Source organism: Lynx canadensis, chromosome E3, assembly GCF_007474595.2.
Source record: "Lynx canadensis isolate LIC74 chromosome E3, mLynCan4.pri.v2, whole genome shotgun sequence".
In the NCBI taxonomy this organism is placed as follows: Eukaryota; Metazoa; Chordata; class Mammalia; order Carnivora; family Felidae; genus Lynx; species Lynx canadensis.
The window spans coordinates 26,316,559-26,342,009 of record NC_044318.1 but is presented as its reverse complement, the minus strand read 5'-3'; the positions used below and the strand labels follow the sequence as shown (position 1 = coordinate 26,342,009).

Here is a 25,451-nt window from a genome sequence, read left to right as displayed (position 1 = left end):
TATGTTCATGCCCTGGTCCCCAGAACCTGTGAGTATGTCACCTCACGGAACAGAAGGCCTTTGGCGATGTGATTGAATCAGGGACCTTGAGTTGGGGGATATTATCCTGGATTAGCCCAGTGGGCACTATGTAAACACAAGGGTTCTTAAAAGATGGAAGAGGAAGGGGCGCCTGGGTGGCTCAGTCGGTTAAGCGTCCGACTTCGGCTCAGGTCACGATCTCACGGTCCGTGAGTTCGAGCCCCGTGTCCGGCTCTGGGCTGACAGCTCAGAGCCTGGAGCCTGCTTCCGATTCTGTGTCTCCCTCTCTCTCTCTGCTCCTCCCCCGTTCATGCTCTGCGTCTCTCTGTCTCAAAAATAAACGTTAAAAAAAATTAAAAAAAAAAAATATGGAAGAGGAAGTTAGAGTTGGAGAGAGAGAACTCTTGGAAGATACTGATACTGCCTTGGAGGATGAAGGAAGGGGCCACGAGCCCCGGAGAGCAAGCTGTCTCTAGAACTTGGAAAAGGCAAGGAAACGGACGCCCTCCCAGCATCTCCAAAACAAACATGGCCCTTTTGACACCTTGACTCTAGCCTGGTAAAACCCACTTCGAACTTCCGACCTCCAGAATTGCAGGATAACAGCTTTGGATTATTTTATGCCACTAAGTTTGTAGTAATGGGTTACAGCAGCGATAAGAAATCAATACAGGCACGGGGGCACCTGGGTGGCTCAGTCAGTCAAGCATCCAACCTCGGCTCAGGTCATGATCTCGCAGTTCACGAGTTTGAGTCCCGCGTGGGGCTCTGTGCTGACAGCTCGGATACTGCTTCGGATTCTGTGTCTCCCTCTCTCTCTGCCCCTGCCCACTTGCACTCTCACCCTGTCTCTCAAAAATGAATCAATGTTAAAAAAAATTTACTTTTATTTTCATTTATTTATTTTAAAGAAAGGCAGACTGCCACGTGCAGCACCTCATTTGGATGTGTCTGGAGCCTTGGAAGCCTGACTACCCTACGTTCTCCTACAAATGGGCCTTGAGAGCTTGTTTGGAGGTTCTCGCAGGGGAGCGCAGCTACTCGTATACCCTTGACCGAAGAACGGTCCTCCTCTATCGGGGAAGGTCGTCCTCTTCGGCCGAGCGCGCAGCTTTGGGAGGGACGCACATGGAGAGGTGAGGGAGGAAGGGGACACCCGCCTAGCCAGCCAGATCAGCCGAATCAACCCTGGCGATCAATGGGGTGACAGAGGTCGCGGCCAGATCGCCCTCACATCCTAAAAAAAAATTTTTTTTAACTTGCTTTAAAGAAACACAGTAAATAAAAAACACAGAACAGACAAATTAGAGTGTGACCATGCTTTATGGAACTTCTTTAAATACTGAGCTCCCTTAGTGCATTTTAAAAATAATTTGCTTCACAGAAATCCATTTTGGAGGCAACTCCTAAAGAAATATTTCCAGGGTATACAAATTATTTAACACCAGCACAGACAGGCTTGCAAATGAAAGCCGTCACGGGCCCACCAGAAGGAGCCCCACACGCTGTGCTGTGGCGCAGAGAAGGAGGCTAAGGCAGCCCTCGTTACCTAGACTATAAAAGTGCTCGGGGCCCCCTCGGGGGACCTGGCACATTTCTAAACGTGTGGGAAAGCTCTCAAGTTCTCCGGAACCCTGGACTTCACCAGGACATCCCTCATCTTGGTGTCTAAGGTTGTTACTAAACCTGCCAATCAGGGCTCTGCCTCGTCTCCCCAACTTAGCACACAATCCTGGAAGGTCAAGTTGTGACCAACTGTCCCTGTGAGCCTTGCTGACTCCCTACCCCCAGAGTCACACACTTGACTGTGTGTGTGAGTAACCGGCACCAAGGTAGGGCCGTGTCCTGATTAGGACCAAGCCCTGGAGCACTAAAGACCTGCTTTTGTATCCTGGCCCCACCTCCTACTAGCTGCAAAATCTCACAAAAATCACCTAACCTTTGCAAAGAGATTGTCAGTTGTACCAACTTCGAAGGTTTGTTATACACACAACACCTATCACATCCTGGAAGGGCTCATTAAGTTTCAGTATTGTTATTTAGTCTTTAGTGAAGTCTTTAACGAATATTTGATTGGCCTATAGGGCCGAAAGGGAATTCACAAGATGCCCATAGTCGAAACTACTCAAATAGTGTTCAGATTTACCCATCTGGCTCATCCGCCAACCAAATCGACTAGAGAAAGAAACCAACAAAATGGGGTGGTCTCTCCCCAAGGAAGTTCTACAGGGACACAGAATACAGAGGTTCAAATATTTTTTAATAAACCAGGAAAGCAGTAAGAAAAACCTGCCCATCAAAACGGTAGCAAAGAGGCAACGAGGAAGCCAACCTTGTCATTCATCTGCTGTCACTGGGAGTTCAGGGCTGCAGACTGTTCTTTTGCATAATGGTGGGTAATGCCAGCCCCTCCCCAACATCAGAGTATCCCTACGGGCAGAACCAAATACTCTGAGCTAACTGTGCTATGGAGGGGAGGGGGGAAAGAGAAGCAGGGGGAATGGGGGTGTCACTGGTTTCAACTTAAATGATAGAATCCAGGTATTAGTATCTATCACACAGAAGGGCTCGATAAACGTTAGGTATTAGTGCAACGTTCGAGGTCTATATTGAAGGAGCAAGTTTATGTCCTAGGACACCTTCCAGAACCTGGTTCTACGCCATTCAGTTGATGTGCAGAGAAGATGAAGTTTGACGAGCTAGGGATCCTTACTATGCCGATAAGAGGAAATAGAATGGACTTGAGGCATCATGCCAACATCTGGCAAGTGTCTGTCGGCCAGGAGCTGCTGTCAGTGGTCCTTATCCTGGGTAAGGAAGACAAGGGGAAGAACACAGGACCAAAGAGGCAGCCTGCACCTGCCACTGAGAGAGCAGCAGACCAGGAGGGGTAGAGGCAGGAACTGGGATCACTGGGAGACCAGCAGGCCGACTGTGGAGATGGGACACCCAGCTGGACAAGGGCCCAGCATCACAACAGGAAGAAGGGCTGAAGAGGGTGGCTTGGCTTCACTCAAGAGCCATAAGGCCCTTAGCTGGAGCCCCCATCTCCTAGAAGTTTCCCCGAATGCCTAACACAAAAGCAAAAAAGAGAAGGACCCTTCTCTAGACCCTCCACAGCCAGAGTTCCTTTGGCCGCTCATGTGGAAATCTAGAAGAAAAGCGAGACTGCAGACACCAGGGAGATGACACCGAGCAATAAGGAGTGCCCAAGAAATGCTAACATGAGAAATGGAAGAGCCTGCAATGTCATGGCCCTCTCTGCCTGGCATTGTTGGCAACAGATACATAAAAGAGAAGATTTTTACCAGGGTAATACATGTGCATAATCTAGCATGGTGAAGCGCTCTGAGAGCAGAGGCAGCTTCCAGAAGCTTGTGAGGGAAACGGAAGCCCTGTGAAGGACAAGGGGGGACTCCCCAAAGCTCCAGGTGAGGGCCGGCTGTTTGAGGTCTGTGGGTGTCAGCCTTGGGAAACATTAAAATCGTTGCTCAGGAGTAGTTATGTTGGTTATGAAGGCACATCGAAAATGAGCTTCGATATTTCAGCTTTTTTTCTTTGCCTTTTTAATTTTAACTAGAGCATGCTCTATGCAGGGAAACACATTTCATTTCTACAAGAACAAGTAACAAGAAGCCTAAGCTGCCAGCACCTGTTCCATAGGAATTCATGGTATAAGAAGTGTCATAAAAAAAAAACAAACAAACAGACTTTAACGACACGGGACCCATCACAGACACCCTCGTACCAAACTAGACAAGGCCATGGAGGAAAACCGAGAGGTCTCAGACCCCTGACCCACACCGACAATTAACAATCATGTGCAAGTTTACGCCCAACTATGCCTTCATCTCCTGTATTTCAAGTAACATGGCGCCACGCCATTTTTTCTAAACACATCTCCTGGTGCTTCCTGTTCGAATATTCTATGGTGCTCTGCTGCCCCAGCTCCTGAGCACACCTCAAGTGCCGGAATGATATTCTTTTGCTTCTGTTGTTTCCTGCATGTAGTAACCCTGCACAGTAGGAAAATCAACACATAATAAAATTTTAAAGTACTACTACATTTTCTATGAAGACAGAAAAATCTTTCTAAACTCTTCAGAGATCACTTTTCTAAGGTGTTAATTTTCTAAATCCCCAAGCTAAGTGGGCTTGTAGGTCAGTTGACTCAGTTGGCCAACATGGTTCTACAGAGAAGCCAAAACCGTGGTTTGTCAAATGATTCAGCATGCCCAGTCCTCACCAGCTAACACTAAATGTACCTCAACATCAGCAGGGTTTGGAGCACAGAGCACGGACTGTTTACAACAAAACAGCCCCTTTGTTAAAACCAACAGAGCCACCCTCAAAACGCCTCTCCTACCAAAAGTAGGCTAGCCTTGGAAATCGGAGATCAGGAGAGGTAGGGAAAATGCAAATTCAGGACAAAGGAGACAGGACTTGGTGTCTATTCTGAATCTAAGCTCTGCCTGAGTGTCACTGTAGCACTGAAATCAAGTTTTAAGCTTAAATAGGAGTGACACTCTCTTCCAACAAGCTCATTTTGTTGCATGAATAACTAGACAATGTTGGAGAGGACTCTCCCCTAAAGTTCTAACTATAATGACACGACACTGATCTTTTTTTAAATTTTTTTAATGCTTATTTATTATTGAGAGAGACAGAGCATGAGCAAGGGGAGGGGCAGAGAGAGGGGGAGACATAGAATCTGAAGCAGGCTCCAGGCTCTGAGCTGTCAGCACAGAGCCCGATGCGGGCCTCGAACCCACAAACCATGAGATCATGACCTGAGCCGAAGTCGGTCGCTCAACCGACTGAGCCACCCAGGCGCCCCTCGACACTGATATTTTCAACAGACTCTCCAGTGAGCATGGGGGCCACTTAAGGAAGCCACAGGACCTACTACTGCTGTCATTGCTCCAGACACTTGGGAGAACCTTCTTCTGAATGTCCTTCGAAGCCAGTGACAAGGAATAAGTATCAACCAGGTCACTGCATAATGACACAAGTGGTCTGGCCAACTTGGTCAGTCACTGGCCCACCCGATTTGACTCTAAAACAGCCAGTAGCTGATGCTAAAACTATTCCTGCCCTCCAAAGACAGAGATTTGTCACCAGGGAGTATATTCCTGAGGATGTCTCAAGGGGCTCAAGACCGCTCCCCCAAAAAAGAGTCCTTCCTGGAGCGAAGGCAGCTTTCTTAGAGAAAAGATGATTAATTTGCAGGTCCTTCAATCCCGCTGGGCTGAACTAGATTCCAGAGTGACCTGTGTACCCGATCCTTTAAATCCCAGCTCAGTCAAGGGACCTTTCCAGGAAACAGTGCTCCCACCAGCCTCCTCAGAAAGAATTAATCCCCCTCCTCTGGCCTTGTACCTCATACTTCTGCCGCAGGGACCGTCCCTCATAATCCATTGCCACAGTCGTCATCACTGTCTACAGGGGCCCCTCTCCATGCACTGAAATGGGGTTAAACTATCTTTTCACCCCTTCAACTCAGACCCAGTATGAACTACGCTCTCTGGCACCTAGGAGGTTCTCAGCTAACATTCGCTGAATTGGAATATTTTAGTTCCAGTAGGGGAATCGCATTACTTTATCATCTGCCTTGTACTCTGTACAGCACCCACCCATTCAGCAGGCACGTACCTGGGACCAGACTGTGCCTGGCATGAGCCGACATGAAAGTGCTAGCAGTGTTTTCTGGACCCGTCCACTGCAGGTTTTGGGTGTTTTTGTTTTGTTCCCTTTGTAACCATTTGTTAAAAGTCAACAAAGGCAAGAGCACCACCCTTTCCCCCCACCCCTGCTCATGCAGAAACAAAGAAGGTTCAAATACATCCAACAAAACACACTCTCATGTCTAAAATGACTAAGAGTCTGGGCTGCCTGGGTGGCTCATTCAGTTAAGCACCAGACTCTTGATTTCAGCTCAGGTCAGGATCTCACGGTTCACGAGTTCAAGCCCCGCACGGGGCTCTGCACTGATGGTGTGGAGTCTGCTTGAGATTCTCTCCTTCTCCTTCTCTCTCTCTTTCTGCCCCTCCCCCACTCACGCTGTCTCTCTCTTTCTCTCTCTCAAAATAAATAAGCTTAAGAAAACAAATACAAAATAAAGTAAAATGGGGGCGCCTGGGTGGCTCAGTCGGTTGAGCATCCGACTTCAGCTCGGGTCATGATCTCGCGGTCCGTGAGTTCAAGCCCCCCGTCGGGCTCTGTGCTGACGGCTCAGAGCCCGGAGCCTGTTTCAGATTCTGTGTCTCCCTCTCTCTCTGCCCCTCCCCCCTTCATGCTCTGTCTCTCTCTGTCTCAAAAATAAATAAACGTTAAAAAAAAATTTTTTTTAATAAAAAAAATAAAAAAATAAAATAAAATGACTGAGACGATAATGCAGCCATACCTCTGTCTACAAAGGCAGCGCATGAGATCTGAAAAGCATAGGCCACTATGATGATGGGTTATGCAGTTAAAACCTTTTTTTCTTTTTTCTTTCCTTTAAAAAAATTTTTTTTTAATCTTTTAATGTTTATTTATTTTTGAAAGAGAGTAAGAGAGTGGAAGAGGGGCGGAGAGAGAGGGAGGCACAGAATCGGAAGCTGGCTCCAGGCTCGGAGCTGTCGGCATAGAGCCCGACGCGGAGCTCAAACTCACGAACTGCGAGGACATGACCGGAGCCGAAGTCGGACGCTCAACCGACTGCGCCACCCAGGCGCCCCTAAAATTTTTTTTTAATGTTTCTTTATTTTTGACAGAGAGAGGCAGAGCGTGACTGGGGGAGAGGCAGAGAGAGAGGGAACACAGAATCCGAAGCAGGCTCCAGGCTCTGAGCTGTCGGCACAGAGCCTGACGCAGGGCTCGAACTCATGAGTTGTGAGATCATGACCTGAGCTGAAGTCGGACGCCCAACCGACTGAGCCGCCCAGGCACCCCTTTTCTTTCCTTTTTTTAAACCATTTTAACCATTTTTTTAAATTTTAATTCCAGCATAGTTAACGTACAGTGTTCTATTTAACAAGTTACAGGTGTACGATACAGGGATTCAACAATTCTGTACATTACTCCGTGCTCATCATGGTAAGTATACTCTCAATCCCCTTTACCTATTTCACCCATCCCCCCACCCACCTCCCGTCTGTTAAACGTTAGTTTGGTCTCTACAGTTAAGTCCATTTTTTTGCTTTTTTTGTTGTTGTTCAACTGTTTTGCTTCTTAAATTCCACATAGGAGTCAAGTCATATGGTGTTTATCTTTCTGTGACCAACGTACTTCACTTAGCATTATACTCTCTAGACCCATCCATGTTGGTGCAAATGGCGAAAGTTCATTCTTTTTATGGCTGAATAATATTCCATTGTATATATATCTACATCTTCTTTAGCCATTCATCTATCAATGGATAGTTGGGCTGCTTCCGTAATTTGACTATTGTAAATAATGCTGCAATAAACATAGGGGTGCATGTAACTTTTGGAACTAGTGTTTTCAAACTCTTGGGATAAATACCCAGTAGTGGAATTACTGGATCATATGGGATTTCCAGTTTTCATTTCATTTTCAAATTTTTTTTATATTTTTGAGAGAGAGAGAGAGAGAGAGAGACAGAATGCAAGCAGGGGAGGGGCAGAGAGAGGGGGAGACCCAGAATCCGATTCAGGCTCCAGGATCTGAGCTGTCAGCACAGAGCCTGAGGGCTTGAACCCACAGACCGTGAGATCATGACCTGAGCCAAAGTCAGACGCTCAACCGACTGAGCCACCCAGGCGCCCCTCCAGTCTTCATTTTTTTGAGGACCTCCATACTGTTTTCCACAGTGGCTGCCCCAGTTTGCATTCCCACCAACAGTGAACGAGGGTTCCTTTTTCTCCACATCTTCGCCAATACTTGTTGTTTCTTGGGCTTTTTATCTTAGCCATTCTGACAGATGCGAGGTGATATCTCATTGTGGCTTAATTTGCATTTCCCTGATGCCATTTTAATCATGGCTAAGTGTGTAGTTCAGTGACATTAAATCCGTTCACACCGCTATGCAGCCATCACTGCCATCTACCTCGAGGACTTTTTTATGATCGCAAACTGCAATTCTTTACGCATTAAACAAAAACACCCCGTCCCCCCTCCCCTCAACTCCCGGCAACCATTCTATCTTCTGTCTCTGTAAATCTGACGACTCTAAATGCCTCCTCGTATAATAAGTACAGTCATACTGTATTTGTGCTTTTGTGACTGGCTTACTTCATTGAGCATAATGGCTTCAGAGTTTACCCGTGTTGTAACAGGTGTTAGAATTTGCTTCCTTTTCAAGGCTAAACAATATTCTATTGCGTGTCTATGCCGCATTTTGTTTATCCATTCGCCTTTCGATGGACACTTGGGTCATTTCCACCTTTTGGTTATTGTGAAAAATGGTGCCATTACATGGCTGTACCAACATCTGTTTGAGATTTTGGGGGCATATACTCAGAAGAGCAGGATGCATCGTACGGTAATTCTACGTGTGAGTTTCAAATCTTAAACGTATGTTTAACCTTTGAGAATGAGAGGGATACATTCACCATGTTTTATACACTATTGAGAAAATAAAATCCACCGTAGTGGAAATGTCAGGTTTCATCTATTGGTAAACAATTCAAAGAAATAAATGATCACACATTCAGAGACTTCCAGAAATACTGGATAAACACATTTGAAATTTAAAAATCAACTGGCTCGTGATGATTATCAGAAAAAAATGATATCAAGGTTAGCCAAGACATTTGAAATCCATAGATATTCCCCAAACCCAATTTTACTCAACTGTCTCAACCTTACCAGTAAAGTCAGGTAAAGGGAAGGAAGTAAACTTGGTTTTCTCCCTGTTCCCAATCGACTAATGTCCATTTGTTTTTGAAATCGCTGTACCTTTGACACTTAGCACTGACTTAGGAGACCTCAGCTGTGCCCAGAAGGTACAGGAAAGATCAGAACACGGAGACTCAGAGGGCCAGCCAAAGTCACAGGACGGGAGAAGGAGAACATGACCCACCCCCCGCCCCAACTCACTGTCAGCACTCTGTGGTTCTCCTGGCTGGGATGAGTGACCTTGGACAAGGCCCCTGCTCCCTCTGAGCTCCTGGGACGGCCAGAAGATCTAAGAAGATCTGTATACAGACAACACCGGGGGGCACAGAGCTGCGGTTCCTGACGAGTACAAGGAAAAGAGAGAATTTTGTACCAGACTAAGGCCCGGAGATGATTTCTGTTCAGTAAGTTTGAGTGGCAATAGTTCTAGAATATATAGCATACTTCTGTTGCTTCTCTCTAGCCTTCATCTGCTAGCCAGAGGTCACCATGAGCGCCCACTGTTCTAGCCCCCCGTACGGTACGAGGATCTTCTCGGGAAGATCCGGACGTGATGGGAACCAGAAGAGAACCCAGAGTGACTTTGCTGAAGCAATCCTGTCTGCTGGGTCACGGAGCCTTGAATTTTTCATCGGTGCATTCCCGGTGCCCAGCAGGTAGTAGATACTCAATACAAGGACAGGGTAAATATCCCTCAAGGCGGATTATTCCGGAATTCTGGGAACTTCAATTCCTTCAAGTCACAGCAATTCCAGGAGTCCACAAATATTTACTAAGTGCCTACAATGTGCAAGGCTCTGTTCAAACACTACGAGAGATTCAAAAATAAATCTGTTCCTGCCCTTCAGGATATACTTCAGTGAAGGAACTCAGACCTACAGAAGTGGGGAGGGGTGCTTGGGTGGCTTAGTCGGTTAAGCGTCCGACTCTCCACCGCGTGTTACTGTGATATAAATGAGGAATGAGCCAGCTCAGAGCACAAAGAATGAGTTCCGTCCGGCTGGGAGTGGGTTTGAGAGGCTCCAGAGAAGCGGTGGCAGCTGGGGGACAGCAGGAATAGAACGCCAGCAGATAAGAAATGGGCAGAAAGGGCTGCCCAGGCAGAGAAGACATATGTATGAGCAGCCTGGAGCAGGAAAGGGGGGGTTTTCTACACTATTGATTCACAGAGAGAATGATCGCTGCTTTTCTCAGCTCCATATGCAGCCATGACTTCCGCACACACCCCAGAGGCGTCTGGGCGGGCTGTTTCCTCCACCCCTTGGGGGTGGGGGGCTCATTCCCTGTGTCAGGCACCCCCTCCAATCGCGGAAAGAACCACCACCACGGCCGCGGATTCCGGGGCACCAGCTACGGGCGTGCCACGCTTCACCCACGCCCCGCGCGGTGTCCTGGACGTGACCCATTGTGAAGTTCAGGAAACCAAGATCAGAGAGCTGAAGCGACCGGCCAGACGTCACACAGTCAGCCAGCGGCAAAGCTGGGATTCTCACGGGCGACTCAAATGCGTGGTTCAAAGCCGGGGCCTCCGCCCTGCCGGAGCCTCACAAAACACAAAAGGCTCAGTTCTTCTCTCGACAGGGAGCGCGCGCTGTACTCGCTCCTTGACATTTTTTTCTTTTTCTGTTCCACCGGCAACAAAGTGCAGAGGAATGTAGCTGCCCACAGAGTCTCCCAGCCCTTGTAGGAAAGCGTATATCATTATGCCTCCTCCACAGTTTTTAATTGAGAAAATGTCACTATGAAACACCACTCCGACGGGAGACGTTTCTAGGCTCCCCTTCTGTCTCTCCTCCCCACAGGGCCACACTCCCCCTTCCCCGATGCCAGCTTCCCTGTTATCCGCCGAAAGTAACGCCAGAGGTGAGGTTTTCCGGGGCCTCTGGACGGCCAAAGCCCCGCCTCAGGACGCCACCCTCCCTCTCTCAGACATACCTGAAGCTCCTATCGGTGACAGAGGACAAAAGCTCTCATTTCAAACTTAGGCACCGCCTGAGAGGGGTGACTGACCCCATAGAGAGGGGGCAGGCCCCCGGGAGCCTCTCTGGACGGACTCCGAGTGCAAAGGCCCGGGCCCTGGGGTGAGGGGCGGCCTGTGTGGAGGGGTCGGGTCATGTCCCATAGCGAGGTGCTGCACCCACCCAACAGAACGAGGAGCTGGCCTCCGTTTCTCCCCTTGTCACTCCCCAAGCTAACATTCAGTGAAATCAGCAAGCCCAAGGCCACGGAATTCGTGAATTCACACAAGGGGCACGTAACCATTATCCCATTCTTCCGAGCACGTTTTGATCAGAGAGGAATCCAAAAAAAAAAAAAAAAAAAAGATTAAATGCTTGAAAATGACCAGAAGAAAAAAGACATGAAATAAGGAGGTGACCCTTGGGCCACCATAATGTTCTATGCAGGACCGTCCGATTCGTCCTCCCCACTCTCAGGCCAACTGTCCTCATTACTCATATAAATTCTGTATAATCATAGGCAGCCCAGTGCATGCCCAGGGGCCATCCCCCTCCACGCCCCCACCCCGCCACATGGTCACATCACTTTCTGACTGTGACCCTCCTGCCTCCTTCTAATTAGGACCCTTATGATAACATCATTCCCGCCAGGAAAATCCAAGCTAATCTCCTCATCTCAAAATACTTAAGATAATCACATCTGTATTGTAAATTTTCTCACGTAAGGTAACATACTCATAGGTTCCAGGAGCAAGGACCTGGACGTATTTGGGGGGGCAGGGGGGGGGACCACGTATTTATGGCCTACCACCACATCTGTAATTTGGGGGCAACATTACTGAGCCTACCACCACATCCATTACATTTCAATCTCAAGTTTTGTTTTTCAAAAATATAATCTCAATCCCAGTTTGAAAACCAAGATACTCTATAATGGATTATATTTCTGTTGCTGCGTGAAGCATTTTCAAGAGGATGTTTTAAGTTTTAGGGTGTTAAATAGAAGACAAAGGGGCCCTGGCTGGCTTAGTTGGTGAAGCACATGCCTCTCGATCTTGGGGCTGTGAGTTCGAGCTCCACATTGGGTATAGAGATTACTTAAAAACATAAGATCTTTCAAAAAAGAAAATAAAAGGGAAGAGAAAGGTAAAAATAAAACATTTTTAATCAAGAAGATGAAAGGGAACAGGGCGCCTAGGTGGCTCAGTTGGTTATGGGTCAGACTCTTGATCTCAGCTCAGGTCTTGACCTCAGGGTCATGAGTTCAAGCCCCGCCTTGGCTCCATGCTGGGCATCGAGCCTACTTAAAAAAGAAAAAAAAAAAAAAAAGACAATAAAGGGTAGGCTGAGCAAAATAATGAAAAATCACATCAGCAGTAGATCACAGATTCCTTCCTTAAAGAAATACTGCAAAACCACATGGCTTCTGCTAACAAGCAGCTAGAGATCCTACAGTTCCAACTGATCTGGTTACATATGGACACCCAGATTCATCATTCTGCCCCATGCCTCTTCTTGAGTGGGGACAGGCTCAGGCCACCACTGCCTGGCTCCAGGTTCACTGCTGCTGAAACTCCAACTGTCTCGCCAGCCCCGTGACGCCCGCTGTGAGCCACAGAGGCGCCACCTTTCTGAGCAAAGCACCAGACGCTTGCCCTCGCCCGTCCCCTGCAACCATCATCCTAACACTGCAGAGGAGCCACCCAAGCTCTTCCACGTCCTTTGTCAAGGTCAGGAAGTCAAGAGCCTGGCCCAAGGTCACATGCTTCATTACTAGAAGGGGCAGAACTGGCCCAGAGCGAACGCTTTCCACCCCCTAGCCACTGACTCCATCGACAGTGGCTCAGTCTGTTGAGCATCCGACTTCCGCCCAGGTCAGGATCTCATGGTTCCTGAGTTTGAGCCCCGCGTCGGGCTCTGTGCTGAGTGGCCAGAGCTCAGAGCCTGGAGCCTGCTTCAGATTCTGTGTCTCTGGCTCTCTCTGGCCCTCTCCCACTTTCACTCTATCTCGGTCTCTCCCTCTCTCAAAAATAAACATTAAAAAAAATGTTTTAGGGGCGCCTGGGTGGCGCAGTCGGTTAAGCGTCCGACTTCAGCCAGGTCACGATCTCGCGGTCCGGGAGTTCGAGCCCCGCGTCGGGCTCTGGGCTGATGGCTCAGAGCCTGGAGCCTGTTTCCGATTCTGTGTCTCCCTCTCTCTCTGCCCCTCCCCCGTTCATGCTCTGTCTCTCTCTGTCCCAAAAAATAAATAAACGTTGAAAAAAAAAATTAAAAAAAAAATGTTTTAGTAAAAAGTAAAAATGAGCCTATCAAAAAAACAAAAATAAAACTGAATGAATAAAAGGGAGCCTATCATCTGAATAAGATGAGCCCGAGAGGCTGAGCCACTGGAGGTTAAATCTGAGCTCCTGGGCATCAGACAGCCCGGTCTTTGACCTGGCTTCTCCTCGCCCAGCTGTGTGACCTTGAGGCAGTGACTAAACCTCTCTGTGCCTCAGTGTCCCCACGTGGAAATGCGAATCAAAACAGCAAGGACCTGGCTGAGCAGTGGTGGAGACAGAATAAGAGGGGAGCAGGGTGCACGCAGTGGGTCTCGGGAGCCTGCACCCTTAGGCACTCAACATGTCAAATGAGGCGTCCCTTTCCTTCCCCTTTGACCTCAAGGGCCTGGCTTCCCTTTAGTCTGGGTTGTCGGGTGGACTCTCCTCTCCGGCCTCCCGTGAGGTTCTCAGCGGCAGCACCCGCAGACATCGGGGCTGAACTAAACTCCGCAGAGTTGGCTGTACCTCTTTCAAGCACAACCCTTCCGACTGCCTGCCCACTGCAGCCCCACCCGGACCTCACCAACCTTTCGATCCTGCTTCCCGACGGGCCCACCTCCACACCCGCCACCCTGAACAGGCCAAAGAGCCTCGAAGGCCCAGCACGCACCGCACTTCCACCCCCCGGGGGCCACCCTCCTGTCGCAGATCCCACGGCCTTTCCCGTCTATCAAGGCCCCACGTAAGTGCCTCCCTCTTCTGGAAGCTTTCTCTGACGAATCACGCCATCCCCACCCCAGGACATTATTGCTCCTTCCTCAGAACTCCTATAGCTTATCTTCTGTAGTGCTTGAGGGCATTTGATGGATTAAATTCCTGCGGCTTCATTGGTGGTGGGGGTGGGGGGATTTTCTGCCTGTTGGCTATCAGTGTCAATATCCTGGTTGTGATACTGTATTATAGGTTTGCAAGATGGGGGAAACTGGGTAAAGGGCAGAGAGGACCTTTCTGTTTCATTTATTACAATCGCCTGTGCGTCTATCTCGCTAAGAAGAAGAAAATTACTACGAGTTAAAAATCTAGTTAGGACCCCCCCTTTGCCACATGCCACTTAAGATATCTTACCTATTTAAGCCTCTTTCCTTCCCTGACCTCCAGACGTGAGTATCCGACGGCCTAGCCAAAATTTCCACGTGGATAACTAAAATAAGCATCTCGGAATTACATTCAATGCTGACCTCCTAGGATTTTCTCCCTCTAAAAGAATCTCCATTCTTCCGGTTGATCAGGCCACAGATCCTGAGGTCATCCCTGACCCCTCTCTTTTATACTCCATACTCACCCATCAGCACACCTTGGTAAATCCACCTTCAAAATAATCCAGAATCCAACCACTTCTCCCCACCTCCATGGCGACCCCCCCGGACCCTGGCCACCATCATCTCTCATCTAGGTGAATGCAGTAACCTCCACCCCACCTCTAACACTTCCTATCGTCTCCTGCTGCCTTTATGTTCACTAATTCATCATCACATAATAGACAACATCTCCGGCCAGCAGCCCCATGAGGGGTTCGCTGCAGCAGCCAGAAGCCTAGCACAGTGCCTGAAACATCACAGGCACTCGGTAAATATTTGTTGAATGAATGACGTTATGCCTTCGGTATTAAAAGAGAACCCTGAGGTCAACATTGCTGGCTCATTTTTACAAGTAGGAACACTGAAGCTCAGACAAGGTCACGGGCTCCAGAAAGCACGAAGGCCAGAGGTGTCCTATTCTGAGAGCCACGTCCCATCTACCTGCTCCGCCTGCCCTTAGTCTCTTGGGTGGACCCTTAAGGGCAGGATCCATGTCTGATGGATCATCTGGACTTTCGGCACCTGGACGCAGTGCTTGGACATTTGCAGGCATGCCACGAACAGCGGGAGAATGAATGCAACTTTTCGTCTATGTACCAGCACGGAACCAACAGCCTTGGTTATTATTTCTCACTTACGTACTGGCTCTACATACTGGAACCTTCATTCTCACAACTTTCTTCTGTGGGGCAAGGTTGAGGGTGAAATAATGACCCCCGTTTAACTGGGAGACAAGCCGAGGGTCCACCTCTTTGAGGCTCTGCCCACTGAGCCATACTGCCTGCCAGCAGCTGGCGCGACCAGACCGGTCCTCCCAGTGCCCGGGACACTTCTGTGCCACTGGTCTTTCTTCCCAGCGCACCGTGTCCTGCAGAATCTCGCTAGGAGGCTTTTATTACTGGGTTTCCCCAGCCTGGCCTTTCTTTATTCTTTCTTTCTTTCTTTCTTTCTTTTTTTTTTTTTTTTTTTTTTGAGGAAGGGACAGCGTCTGCTGCTGAGCCCACAGCAATGACATGTGCCCCCCAAGTAAACCTTAGCACCAACCTGGACGTCTTATCTCACTTAAATAAATATTCTTCAAAGAGAGAGATTTAACAACTTATGGGGACGTTATTAGTGTCGCATTAGAAGGCAAGCTTTATTGCCCCCATATATCAAAAAAGACACCCCATCTTAAAGAATTCTGGTCTTAATCATTGGCGAACCTGGCCCTGGCCACGCCTGTAAGAGAAAATACACCGAGGCCCTCTGAACCTGGATAGCACCCTCATTTCTAGTGTCCCCACCCACGGAACTTCTCTCCTGTGGCGTCTCCAGCATGTTCCTAAGTGTTCATCCCCCTCCCCTGATATCCTGGCACGTCCGATCCGATAACGTCAGCAAAGTGTTGTCGAATAAAAAGTTCACACAACCATGATGGCATGTCCTGTGGTCTGAGGGATTCCTGAGGTTCCAGAGAGAAGGTTCGGGGGCAAGCCAGAACCGGGGCCCCCAGAACCAGAGACAGGCTCTCAGCACCGCTGCCCCCTTCTCTCTCTCTCTCTCTCTCTCTCTCTCTGTCCTTCCCACACTCATATGCACACAGTCTCTCCCTCTCTCTCAAAATAAATAAACTTTAAAAAAAAAAAGAAACATACAATCATACACACCTACACAAATACAACTACACAAACATACAAACGCGTACACAGTCATAAACACACATACACACGCTCACACAAGCACACAAACATATAAACACAATCGCATCAACATACACAGACGCGACGACACAAACATACAAACACAGAAACACGCGCGTGCACGCGCCACCCTGATAAGGGATAAAATGATGGCCAGATGCCAGATTCACAGAGAAGACCCCGTTTTATCCCTTCCCTCTTAAATATCCTTCTCCCTTTCTAGTTTGTGGTTCCATCAACTCCTTTTCGACTGGCCGAGCAGGTGTATTTGGCAGGGAAAACTACAATCTATTTCTAGGACACCCTGAAAAAAAAAAAAAATTTGCGTGGCCAAGGGCCAGAGTGAACTTCTTGGAAAATCTAAGACAGTCAAGGAGTTTAGACAAGTTTGTGACTCAAACTAATAGAAAGAGAGGGGCACTGTCCCTCAGTAAAGCAAATCAACTTAGCACAAATAGGTGACCTATTTTTCAACTCGGAGTCCTCCCAGCTGATAGAGGATTTTGGCTTTTAAGAATACGAAGGAGAGCTAGGGGCCTAAACATGGCGTGTAAGCACAGCCAGAGGCCATAAGGAAGCTTGGCGGGAGAAGTGGTACCCCCAGCACCCTGGCCACCAGCGACACCTGTGATCAAAGGCCTAACTGCCTGCTGGGTCTTGAGGTTCCATCTCTGACCCTCTTTCCTTGATCCACAACTTGAATATCATAAAGATTCCAAAATCTCTCTCTCCCGGCTAAATACTGAGCCCCAGAATTCATCATTCAAGGGCCCACTGGCCATCGGGACGGCCGCTGGGATGATTGGCGGTTCTCATGATCTTCTTCCTATCCTGTTCAAACTCCTTTCTCCCCGGCCTCAGTGACCAGCAGCACCTGCGCCTCACTAGTTAGGTAGCTGCACATCTAACTCTTTGTCCTTCTCGCCCGCCCTACCCCCACACGTCAAGACCTGGTGTGGTGGAGACTGTATAACGTGGCAGTTAAGGAAGGGTATGGGCTTCGGGGTCAGAGAACACAGAGTACGGATCTCAGTCCACCAACCGTGAGTTGTGCGACCTTGGGCAAACAACGTAATCGCTGTCACATAATTCCCCTCATCTGTATAACAGGGACAAGAATCCCTCCCGGAGCTCCTATGAGCACTACACTGGATCACATAAACACGGTCAAGTGTCTGCACCGGTAAATGCCCAAGCCCACGTCTCTCCAACCCACTGCCACTTGCTGAGGTTAGGTCCCCACTGTTTCTCCCCTAACTATGAGAATGAGCTCCTGTGGGTACCCCAGCCTCTAGATCCACACGCCCCAAATCCATTCTCCACACCACAGCCAATGCCATCTTTGCAAAGACAAATAGGACCTCACTAGCACACAATGATACACCATGCCCAGTCTTCCCACAGCAAGCCAAACAAAATAAGATCCTAATGGCCCAGTTCACCAGATGGGGATTAGCAACTACTCTTACCCTTTTGCTGAAGCCCCTTAAGAATACGACGAAAGTTGTCGATCTTCTCCCCAGAAAGAAAGCTCTACGCGTAAACACACAAAATATTCCGAAGCTCCAGGAGATACACAGACCCCAAGCTCAAAGCCCCTGACTTAGAACATTCTTTGGCCTGACCATCGTTGCTCTCCATAAATCTGTCCCCTAAGCTAACTGCAGTCACTAAGGAGTCAAATTTTGAAATAACACATTTCTTAATTTGCACATACAGGGTCTCCAAAATCTGGCAAGAGAACTCAGCAGTCAGCTCACGGCACTTTTCCCAGAAACGAATGGCACCTGTGAAGAGTTCTTCCAGAGAGGAGCACAAAATCACGATCAATCATGCACTTGAAACTCTCAGAAGTTTTTTGCAGCCTCAATAGGTGCTGGCTAAGAAACTGCACACCAGTGTCTGAGGACAGGTCCCACAGAGGTTCAGGAAATAATGAGTTCTCAGGTCTGTCCCCATGACGCCCCTCCCTCACCTCTCCCCACCTGAGTGCCAGATGGCAGAGAGACTGAGCTCTCTAAAGTCACCTACAAATTGCTCGCGGGCACCAGACCAAGAACTTTAGGACCCGTCCTCCCTGCAACGCCTCTATGCAGACACGCTAAATGGCCACCCAGAGGGTTGCAGTGAGTTACGTATCCTGAGGCTCATCTCACTGGGTACCAGCAGGGTAATAACCCACAAAGTATAGTCGGCTGGCACCAGCCTAGGAAACCATTCCCACACCTGAGCATGAAAACAGTGGCGAACTCTCTAGACCAGCACTACTTTAGGTCCTGGGGCCATTTGTTTCAGCAGCGTTACAGAAAACAAATTACTCTGTACTCACCATCACCATAAAACTTTAGTGTTCCAAACAAACCGTTAATCCTGAAGTTGGAAGAAACATTAAAACAAAAACGGCCTTGAATTTTAACCAGATAAGGTGACCGGAACCCTGAAGGCGTAAGAAGGAGATGGCAGAGGGAACACAGCGGGAACCAGGGATGCTAGTGTTCACAGGAGCCACGCCCAGAAAAACTGATGACTGGGCTCTTCCATTTCCAGAAACCATCGCTAGTCCTATACAATTTCCCACTTCAGAGAGGAGGGAATGAAAATCTGCTTTCCAGTATGTTGAACTCAAAGAGCTGACAACATCCTCTCCCAAAGGGGAGTGCGTTCTGGTCACTGAGCCATGATTTCAGGCTCCCCGTCTCCTATCACCACCTCTGCTCCAACCCATGGAAATAAGCATTGGGGGACACATCAGTTTCTTTTAAAAGGAAATTTATGTCATGTTCACTCCTGATCCTTGGAAGCATCACAGTGAGGACTTGAAAGGCTTGAACTTTCAGCCATCCACAGATGTTTCTCACATCAAAGCCCAGATCTTATGGGATCCTGGTTCTCTCTCTCAGGATAACACGAGCTTGAAAAGCTAGCATCATTCGGTATCTTTTCCTCTCCATCCTTTGACAATTTAGACTCTTGCCTCTACACCAATGAGGGCAGGGTCTCTGAAAGATAAAGAGCTGAGGGTGGGGCAGAAGGAGTAGGAAAGGTGTCCCTATGGGGCTTACAGCCAAGACATAGAGAATCAAAATGGGATGTCCAGAGATGTCCACGTTGATAGGCCTTTCCAATTAGGGACATTCACATCCTGAAGTGAGCCTGTCCCGCCAGGATAATTGTGCAGGATTCTGGCTAGTGGTCTGTTTTTTCCTCTAAAGAGCCACCTTGCCCCTAACCTGGAAGTGACCATCCTTTGGGTGTGTCTTGTCATTGCCATTACCACTACCACCACCGCCACGGTCAACATCGTCAACACAACGACAGCAACGATTACTACTACCGTTACTATGTATTGGGCACGTGTGAAATACACAACAGTAACTCACTCTGCATGTGTTAGTCTACGTCATCCCTGGAAAGTACATACTGTCATCTACACCGTGCCGGTGAAAAAGCCAAAACTCATGGAGCACTGCTGTAAGTCACAGGTCCCTACGTGTCATGCATCATCAACCATGCTTCACCGCCATACAGATCATCCCAAATCCACTCTTGTTAGAGAGCGAACAATCAGGAACAATTAGGTCGCTTTGGGACAAACTTCTCGTAGCACAAGACCTGGCGTCCGTTCATTCAACGAGCATTTCTGAGCGATCGCTGTGCGCCGAGGCTTTCACCATGTTTGCACATAGGGATAAACACAGTGTATATGCGCACTGCCCTCAACATGCAGGCAAACCCACCCAAAGTCAATGACCTCCTAGTGGGCTCTAGGGTCCCTGCCATCCCGCCTGCCCTGTTGGCTCTACCCCCTTTCGCCCTGCTGAGCCTCTTCTCTTAGAATTTCAACAGATGAGTTTGAAATACAGTCAATACATATATGAGAAAAGGGACAAACCTGCGATGTTTTGAAATTACAGACTCATCAAACCTAATCCTTACCAACAGTGCTTCCTCCTCAAAAACAGTAAGCAGGAGACTCTTGAAAGCAGTTTTGCATGTAAGGCGCTAATTTAAAACTTGGAAATGGGTTTAGAGACTGGATTACTCGTCTGTGGTCGTATGGCTGCTGATTCTGGGAGTTTAGGTTCCGATCTGAGTGCCAGAAGAACAGTGGAAGTGGATTTCTCTCTGTTTCACCACCGTCAGGCACCCAGGCTCCTTCCGGCTCTGCATTCCGGCATCCGCGGAACTCTTTGTCTTGGTCTCCGTGGTGAAACTCTTTGTCTTCATGGCGTCAGATGAGGACTTTCCCATCCCAATAATAAGAAGGAAGAAAGGATAAAGAAGAGGCAACATGCACCAAAAGTTGCCCAATGTCACTTCTGCTTACATCTTACTGGCTGGAATTTACTAATATGGCCACATCTAGCTCTCAAGGAAGACTGAGAAACGTAGTCTTTATGCCAGCATCCACAGGTCCAGCTAAAATTTCTGCTATTAGGGGAAAAAGTGATATCGGAGAAGAGCTGCTAAGTGGTACAACTGGGATAAGAACCCAGCGCTGAGGGACTCCAGAGACCCTACTCCGTCAAGAACAGGTAGGCTTTAATTCCTATTTTTATAACCATGACCACCGGTCCTCTCTTCTTCATTGCATAAAGAAACTGCCGTGATTTTAGAATTTTCTATATACATTTCATTAGCTTTTGATTTAATAGCTAGAAACCATCTCCAAGCTATATGGTCTTTGGTGGTTTAAAAAATACACCTGGTTAACTCTTTCCTTCAAAAGATGGAGCCTAATTCCACTTACCCTAAGTGTGGACTGTATTTAGTGACTCACTTCCAACACTTCTAATGAATATATATGGCAGAAGTGACGAAATAGGACATCTGAGACAAGGTCATAAAATGATCATTCATGCTAGCAAGAGGCAAAGCCCATGCTTTGAAGTCACTCAAGCAGTCCTATGGAGAAGCCTTCACGGAAGGGAGGGAGGGAGGTGTCCAGCCAAGAGCCTTGTGAATGAGCTTAGAATTGGATTCACCAGCCCCAATCAAGCCTTCAGATGACTGCAGTCCCAGGAAACATCTTGACTGCAACCTTTTTTAAAAAAATGCTTGTTGGGGCGCCTGGGTGGCACAGTCGGTTAAGCGTCCGACTTCAGCCAGGTCACGATCTCGCGGTCCGGGAGTTCGAGCCCCGCGTCAGGCTCTGGGCTGATGGCTCGGAGCCTGGAGCCTGTTTCCAATTCTGTGTCTCCCTCTCTCTCTGCCCCTCCCCCGTTCATGCTCTGTCTCTCCCTGTCCCAAAAATAAATAAACGTTGAGAAAAAAAATTTAAATAAATAAATAAATAAATAAATAAATAAATAAATATAAAAAAATGCTTGTTTATTTATTTATTTTTGAGAGAGAGAGAGAGAGAGAGAGAGACCGACCACGAGCAGGGGAGAGGCAGAGAGAGAGGGGGAAAGAGAGAATCCCAAGCAGGCTCCATACCCAGCATGCAGCCCAACGTGGGGCTCGATCCCACCACCGAAAGATCATGACCTGAGCTGAAATCATGAATCAGATACTTAACCAAATGAGCCACCCAGGCGCCCCTTGACTCCAACATTTTGAAAGGTGCTAGGCAGACCAGCCGTCCATGCCACGCCTGAATTTTCTGATCCTGAAAAGAGACTTGGGTTTTGGAGGGCTTTTTAAAAATGTTTTTGGAGTATTTGCCACACAGCAATATAATAATTCAGGTCTCAATGTAAATTTAGTGTTCTTCTGGCTTGAGAGTTAGAGAAAGTAGAAATGACCATCTTGGTAGCAAAAAAAAATTGTATTTTAAATGGCTGTGTCCCAGCTCAGCACCTGCTTTTAAGTGATTTGGAGATGTGTTTAGATGAGATGCTCTCGATGCCACTGTGAAGAGGAAAGACCAGTGAGCCATCCCTGCTAGAACATATTGCTAATATCACATCCCTGAGTAGTCCCAGGAAGCAGCTGAACCTGCTGTTGGCCAATTACCACCAGGAAAAACAGCTCAGTATCAATGAAGCCAACATCAGAATGATGAGTTTTGGCAAACTCCCTTCGGCATCCAGATGGATAATGCTGAACAATTCTACTCAACAGGTTACCTTACTTGGTTATGTGGAGAAGCACCGCGGGGTTTAATTACCTCAGGAGATCTGTTAGGATGCATTTCTGTTGAAAGTGGAAGATTCCACAGAAACAGTATCAAGGTTATTTTATGAGAGAGATGAATGGTTGGTAGATCCTGTTCCTCAAATATCCCAAGTCAAGGTCATGGTTTATGATGCCGGCTCTTGAACTTTCATACCAAGATATCGCTTCTGCCTACTATCTCCAGAGGAGGAACCAGAGAAACATGTTCTATTGCCAAGGGGGGGTGGGGGGAGGCGGGTCTCAGAATCAGCCAGTGGGAAGACTTTTTAAACTACAACCTTCCCTCGTCTCTCTGCATTTGGAGAGTCTACAATCCTTCATCCTTCACTGAGAATCACCACCATCATAAGCCACTATTACTAGCGGAAATGCATAAAAAAAATAAATAAATCCTCAGAAATCTGAGGGTGAGAAAAAGTTGGTAGCCACCAACATCTCTGAAATAATACAAAATACTTGCATATTGGGTATTTTTATTATGGGCCAAAGGGTTCCTATTTAAAATACAGATGAGGACACCTGGGTGGCTCAGTCAGTTAAATGTCTTGATTTCAGCTCAGGTCATGATCTCACACCATCCATGGGATCGAGCCCCGTGGGATTCTCTCTTTCTTTCTGCCCTTCCCCTGTTCGCATGCCTTCTCTCTCTCTCTCTCTCTCTCTCTCTCTCTCTCTCTCTCAAAATAAATAAATAAACATTTAAAAAATAAAATAGAGAGAAGATTCTTCTTCCAGTGGGGCACTTTAACGCCATCCTTGGAATAAGGTAACACGTGTAGCCTCTCTGCCCCAACCAGTTGGAAGCTTAGAGCTAAATTTCACACTCATTCATAGTAACTGCATTAGTTTAAGGGGCTGTCATTTTTTTTTCTTCCTCTTTGAATGTGGAGTTTTATTTCCCACTTCTGTTCTGACAGCCTTTGCAGTTTGCCTCTTCATTTATCATATGATGTCTAGATCCCATTTGGACGCAAGGCAGCATAGAAATTTACAAATGAATGCGAGGAAAGTGGCAGGATCGGGACTCAGGTTTCTTTCTTGGATGCAGCTACCAAAATGCATTTTCAGAACAAGGGGCAGGAACCTCTAAGAAGACTGAAGCAACTGTCCCTTTAAGGAGTGGGCCCTGGGAAGCAGCTACCATCAGAGAAATCCCTCCTTGGCTCTGCTTGTAACAGAGCTTCGGGGACTCGCCACGAGAGAGACTTCCCTCTCAAGGCTCAAAGGCAGGTCGCGTTGGTAGATAAAAGACCCAGGTGGTGAGGCTAATTCCCAGCTCTGGGGGCCGAGCTGCGTTTCTGGCACTCCCACTCTTGTTGGATGATGTGCTTCTTTGTGTAGGTTTTATCGCCTCCTCTGGAAGAGAGAACGCGGAGCCATCAGCCTTCTCCGATAAGAGTTGCGAGTTTCTCTTCTTGTGACAGTCATGTCTCTGCCTCCTTAAAACCCCTCTTGAAAAGCCTGTCGAAGGAAGTGTCTCCAAAAAGGCAAGTAGGGTGTGCCTCTTGGATTTTTAAATCAACCAGCGAAACGAGAGGAGGGAAAAAAAAAAAAAAAGGAAGGGAGGGAGGGATGGGAGTCTTCTTTACAAGAAAATATATGATGGACCAGATGGGTGGGGGTGGGGAGGGGTCCTTCAGAGCTCCCGGCCCCCTTCTGGCATGAAATCATGCCCATCACCAGCCTTCTCTGGGCTGCAGTGCACCTCTCGGTGAGGAGCACACTGGGCTCACACAGAGCTTTAAAAATATCTCTCCACCCACTGCACGCTTGATTAATCAGGCAGGTTCTCACCCATGTGTCACAGCGGTGGCAGTGATATACACGATAGTGACATGAAGGTGCAGGGAAGGCACAAAAGGGTCTCATCTAGCAGGAAAGAGGAGGCCTAGCATAAAAGTTAACCAGCATGGGCTCTGAAGCCAGGTGACAATCTGCACACACTAGTTAGCAACCTTGGACAAGGTTATTCCGCGTCTCAATCTTCCACACTTGTCAAAATGGAGTTAATAATAATACCTGCATCAGAGGATTACTGGAAGGATGAAAGGTGTTAATTCATATAAAGCATTCTGAACGGTTCCTAGCACGGAATAAGCACTCAATAAACTTCCGCTCGGGTGATTATGATGATGGTGACCACCACCAATGTTGCAACTTGAAAGATGGGTTCCAGTAGACAGAAGCAGCTAGAACAAAGGCAGAGAAGTGGGAGAGATCTTGAGGTGGCAAGGAACCATCTGGAAGGAAAGCAGGGAGTCAAGCGGACAAAAAGGAAGGGTCTGGGGGGCACCTGGGTGGCTCAGTGGGTTGAACGTCCAACTCTTGATTTCAGCTCAGATCATGATCTCAAGGTGGTGGGCTCCATGCTAAGCACGGAGCCTGCTTAAGATTTCTCTCTCTCTCTCTCCCTCTGTCCCTCCCCAGCCCTCTCTCTTTCTCTCTCAAAAAATAAATTTAAGTTTTTTTTTTAATTTAAAAAAAGGAAGGGTCCAGGCCACTCGAGACGTCGTATGCTTGTTTCAGTAAAGTTCACACAGCTGTAGGCTGTGGAGAGCCATTTAAGAATTATAAACAGGGGCGCCTGGGTGGCTCAGTCGGTTAAGGGTCCGGCTTCGGTTAAGGGTCCGGCTTCGGCTCAGGTCATGATCTCATGGTTTGTGAGTTCCAGCCCCACGTCGGGCTCTGGGCTGACAGCTTAGAGCCTGGAGCCTGCTTCCGATTCTGTGTCTCCCTCTCTCTCTGCCCCTCCCCTGCTCATGCTCTGTCTCTCTCTCAAAAACAAATAAACATTAAAAAAAAAAGAATTATAAACAAAAATGAAAAGTTTAAGGGTAAGTGCTATGTTGGTTGAAAATTGCCTTTAATGGGTCTGAGTAAAAAAAATTAAATTATTAACAACAGACTTCTGCTACAATTAAAGTAACTGGTATAAAAATAACCCTCCCACCATGTACAACCACACAACTGAACAAAATATATGAAATACAGAAAGCTGTTTCCAGGCAGTAGACCATGGACAGCACAAGACTACAAGTGTAGGGAGAAGGGAAACTGACCACGTGAGCTCTCTACCTGGGGACCGCTTCCCAAGCCCAGTTCATACTTTGGGGTAGCTGAAGGAACTAGAACCTTATGGGATAAGGCAGCGGAGAGAAGAAAACTGCACAGAGAAAACCCCAGAAGCCTGCAGGTGAGGTGGGTCTCCTA

General features: G+C 47.8%; 1 protein-coding gene and 1 long non-coding RNA gene across 3 annotated transcripts in view; both read right to left on the bottom strand.

Moving 5' to 3' along the window:
* Positions 1–25,451, bottom strand: part of CALN1 (calneuron 1) — a 386,428-nt gene that overhangs the window by 353,043 nt on the left and 7,934 nt on the right. The window lies entirely within an intron of this gene.
* LOC115504371 lies at positions 963–8,492 on the bottom strand. 2 transcript variants are annotated; one of them, XR_003965671.1, is made up of 3 exons: positions 8,482–8,492; positions 5,939–5,942; positions 963–1,114 (listed from the first exon to the last, which is right to left on the bottom strand). It is a non-coding gene; the product is annotated as an uncharacterized LOC115504371 (long non-coding RNA). The 2 variants fall into 2 exon arrangements; XR_003965670.1 differs by lacking the exon at positions 5,939–5,942 and adding an exon at positions 1,571–1,575.